Raw genomic sequence first — 5,166 nt, forward strand, 5'->3', positions numbered from 1 at the left:
CCCCCACCCCCCCGAGCACTGCCAGGAGTGACCAGAAATAACAGTCACAAGCTGGCAGAAGGTAGATTCAGACTAGATATCAGGAGGCGCTACTTCACAATCAGGGCGGCTAGGATCTGGAACCAACTTCCAAGCGAAGTGGTGCTGGCTCCTACCCTGGGGGTCTTTGAAAGGAGGCTGGATGAATACCTTGTTGGGGTCGTTTGACCCCAGTACTCTTTCCTGCCATGGCAGGAGGTCGGACTTGATGATCTGCTCAGGTCCCTTCCAACCCTACCAGCTATGAAACTATGAAAACGCTTTGTGAAATGCATCAGCTGCTTTGCTCTCCTAGCTCTCTATTAATGTGAGTCATTATCTTTTCTGCTAATCCAGGCATATGTACCAGGTTCTTGGAAATGAGCAGTGAATGTGCTTTTACCACAAGCTAACACATGTCTTGTGTTCATTTATTCATCTACAAAATATGTACTTTTTGAAAAGAAAATGCTGTCATCATCTTCAAACCCTGATCTCCCTCCTCCCCCCATTCCCCCCAATATTTCCCTGACAGATCTGAAAAATCTGCCTGCATTTGTCATCATGGCTGCGGTGCCCGCATTGGGTCCTACCACCTGACACGAATGCAACTCTTTTTCTCTTTTTGTTTTAGACTTTCAGCCTAAGGAGTGAAGTTTTAGGGTCCTCAGCTTAGGCATAGGCAGGATCATGTCAGACAGAATATTGGCCCTTCTGTTCCTCCACAATCCCTAAGGTCATCCAAGAGCAACCGCCTACAAATGCCATCAGTATGCCAAGTTTGCTTGGCAAAAATGCATGGGAGGTCATTCTCAGTAGTAACCCCTTTGAACTGGATTCTCTTCCACCTTTGTGGCCAGCCAGAAGCTAGCCTTAGCGTGGACATCTCCCAGAAGAAGTGCAGGACATTTTTATTCATGCAGGAATTTATCAACCAAGGTATTTTAGGATACTGTTTAGGATATTGTTTGGAGAGTTCTTGTTTTACATATTTCAATTACTATGCCTTTTATTGAAAGCTGCCGTGATATTTTTGGGAAGGGCAGCATATGAATCTAATGAATAAATAAAAAATAAATATGTTTGGGTGAAACTGGGAATCACATCAATCTTGCCCACATCAATTTTGTGGCTGCATTATTCCATTCACTTGACTGGGATTTCTCTTTAGTAGGGTTGCAGAAAAAGTAGATTTTTGTGGTTTGGTATATTAAATACACACATGAAAAGTCTGTTTGGATTGAACCAAATGTAATTTTTTTCACTTTTTCTCAAAATGAAAAGCAAAACTTTTTAATTTTTAACTGACAAAAAGCACTGAATGAATTCTCAACTCTGCTATAGGGCAAAAGGGGATCACACCAGCATCAGTTCTGTACCTCAGTCCTCTTGCACCCAGTCTGGGGTCAGGGGAGAAGATTCCACTGCTGTACACGAATCCTCTAGCCACAAAGATACACAGAAGGACATTCAAGCAATGGATGTCCAGATAAGTATTGACACCTTGAGACACTGGTAGCACAACAGAAAACCTGAGACAACTAGGTGAGAACTCAGGCATCTTTATGGAAATGCCGGAAGCATGGGAAATAAACAGGAGGAACTGGCTCTCCTTCTGGTAGATGAGGAATTTGATCTGATTAGGTTGACAGAGACCTGGTGGGGTGACACACATGATTGGGCAGTGAATATTAAGGGCTATAGGCTTTATAGGAAGGATCAGGTTGGGAAGAAGGGAAGAGGTGTGGTCCTTTATGCGAAAGAGCAGTACCCCTCCCTGCAGGTCAGGTTTGACAGCAGGGAAGGGTCCCTTGAAACTCTCTGGGTCAGGATACAAGGGGGATCAGGAGAGGGAGACCTGATGGTGGGAGTCTACTACTGGCCTCCCTCCCAAGAAGAGAAGAGTAATCAGGCATTCTCCAGAGAACTGACTGAGGCAGCTAGCACTACAGGCATGATTGTCATGGCTGAATTCAAGTATGCTGACATCTATTGGGAGGGGCATTTGGCCATGTGCAGTAGGTCAGCCAGCTTCATGGCAACAGCAATCTGTTTCTGACACAGGTTGTGGAAGGGTCTACTAGAGTAAGGCCACTCTGGATTTAGTGCTGACCAAAAGGAAGGACATCATTGGTGACCTGAGGATTGGTGGTACTCTGGGCGACAGTGATCAAGACCCAATTAGGTTCACCATCCACCATAAGCCTGGGAAATCAGTCATCAGAACAGAAGTCCTAGATTTCAGAATCTGACTGGATGATTTGGGAGTTCAGGACCTGTGGTGCTTTCTTAAGGAGGCAATTCTCACCTCTCAAAAACAGGCCATCCCCACATGGACAAAAAGCGAGAAAGGAGCCAGGAGACCAGTTCGGCTCAACAGGGATATTGGGGAGCTATTGAAAAATGAAAAAAAGCATACAAGCAATGGAAGAATGGTTCAGCAACCAGAGAGGAATACACCTATATCCACGGGCGATGCGTAGGGGGTGCACACGGGTGCATGTGTACCCCCTGAGCTTGGCGGTGTACCCCTTACAAAAAGCACTGTTGACGTTGCCAGCGGCACCTGCAGGACATGACCACTCGCCAACCCCCCCGCCAATGCTGACACCACCAGTGGCATCTGCAGGCCATCCCTGATCACCGCTGGCCACTGCTGACACTGCCAGCGGCATCTGCGGGTGGTCATTGACCACTGGTCTGGTGGGTGCTGGCAATCCCCACCCCTCACTGCTAACACCATTATGGCCACCTGCAGGAACTCCCTGCTGTCCACTACCATGCCACTGCTGCCACCACTGCTGCCTGCAGGCAGTTGCCATGCCCCCCCAGCCTCCAGGGACACATGGCATTCATGCCTATATCACTAGGGTCGGCAGACACAAGACATGGAAAGCCAAGGCAGGCATGGAGGACGAGCTGGCAACTGGAATAAAGGACAACAAAAAGTCCTTCTATAGATACATAGGGAGCATTAAAAACATCAGGCTCCACTGTGGGATTCCAACTGAATACTCAGGGGTAGCCCATAGTCAATCCCTGCAAAAAGGCTGAACTCCTAAATACATACTTCACATCGGTATTCCTAAAATCAAACGGGGGCTGTTCACCTGACCAAGAGCCCAGGGAATATGGGGAACACATAGACTACATGAAATCAGTCCCAAACTGATGGTGGGAGTACTCTGGACTCTTTTAAGAAACGTTTAGATGGTTATCTTGCTGGAATCCTTTAGCCCTAGCTGACTTTCTGCCCTTGGGGCAGGGGTTGGACTCAATCTTCTGAGCTCCTTTCCAGCCCTAATATTTATGAAATCTTTGAACAGGTGAAGGATCTTCTACAAAACTTGGACATTTTCAAGTCTGCTGGGCCAAATGACCTACATCTGAGAGTCCTGAAAGAACTGACTGAGCTTATAGCATTGCCACTGGCAAAAGTTGTTTGAAGAGTCATGGAACTCTGGAATGGTCCTGAATGACTGAAAGAGGGCCAACGTAGTGCCCGTCTTTAAGAAAGGGAAGAGGGATGAACCTGCAAACTACAGACTCTGCAAACTACAGACTGGTCAGTCTGACTTTGGTCCCGAGTAAAACCTTTGAAAAATTTGTTAAGGACGCCATCAATTACAATCTGGTAACTGAGGGGTTGTTAAGGAGCAACCAGCACAGTTTTGTTGAGGGTAGATCATGCCTGACAAACCTAGTGTCCTTCTAGGACCAGGTAAATAGCCATCTGGATGAGGAACGTGAGGTTGACACCATTTACTTAGACTTCAGTAAAGCCTTTGATTCTGTTTCCCATGGGACTCTGTCAGCCAAACTGGAGGGTACTGGGCTGGGCCAGTCTACAGTGAGGTGGGTGGACAACTAGCTTAGAGGCCACTCCCAGAGAGTTGTAATCGATGAGATGGTCTCATCCTGAAGGGCCATCTCCAGTGGTGTCCCCCAGGGATCAGTGCTTGGACCCATATTTTTCAACATATTTATTAATGATTTGGATCAGGGGGTGAAAAGCTCAATGATTAAGTTTGCAGATGATACCAAGCTGAGGGGAAATGCAGGTACATCAGAGGATAGTGTAAAGATCCAGGTGGACCTTGACAAATCGGAATCAGATGAGGTTTAACAGGGAGAAGTGCAGGGTTCTTCATCTGCGTAGGAAGAACCTTCACCATGACTACAGGATGGGTGGTGGTCCCCTGGCTGGCACAGTATCTGAATGAGACCTGGGGGTCACAATTGACTGGAAGATGAACATGAACCAACAGTGCAATGAGGTTGCCAAATGGGCAAATAGAACTCTAGTGTGCATCAACCAATGTGTTGCCAGTAGATCCAGACAGGTGCTCCTCCCTCTCTATCTGGCATTGGTGAGGCCACAGCTGGAGTACTGTGTCCAGTTCTGGGCACTGCACTTCAAGAAGGATGTGGCTAAGCTTGAGAGGGTGCAAAGAAGGGCCACCTGTATGATTAAGGGCATGGAGGATAGGCCCCATGAGGAGAAACTGTGAGACACTGGGCCTGTTCAGTCTAAGAGAAGGCCGAGAGGTAACTTGATAGCTGCCTACAAGTACATCGGGGTGAGCAGCAAGATCTAGGGGAGCAACTCTTCAGGAAGGCACCTCAAGGGAGGATAAGGACCAATGGTCATAAGCTGACAGAGTGTGAGTTCAGGCTGGACATAAGAAAAAAAAAAAAAACTTTCTCTGTAAGGGTCACCGGAATCTGGAACACACTCCTAGCAGAGGTGGTACAGTCACCATCCTTGGAGGTGTTCAGAAAGCGGCTGGACAAGCACCTTGTTGAGCTCGTCTGAGACCAACAACTTCCTGCCTATGGCAGGGGACTGGACTGGATGATCTTACAGGTTCCTTCTGGTCCTTCAGTTCTATGATTCCTCACCCCCTCCCAGCCTTGTGGTAGTTGTCCCTGCACATAATTTTGGAACAAACAGAATTACATTATTTTCACAAATATAGTATTTCCCCAAAAGCATGGTTTAGCTCTGCTCCTGATTTATACTATTGTTAAATCAAAACCAAACCCCATAAATTGATCATGGCTGCAGAATGACATCATGATTAAGAACTCAGTCAAGATCTTACACTTCTGAAAGTCAGAAGGCAATTAATCGTCCCACACAAGTGA

The sequence above is a fragment of the Gavialis gangeticus genome, unplaced genomic scaffold, assembly GCF_001723915.1.
Source record: "Gavialis gangeticus isolate Ggan-Ray unplaced genomic scaffold, GavGan_comp1, whole genome shotgun sequence".
NCBI lineage: Eukaryota > Metazoa > Chordata > Crocodylia > Gavialidae > Gavialis > Gavialis gangeticus.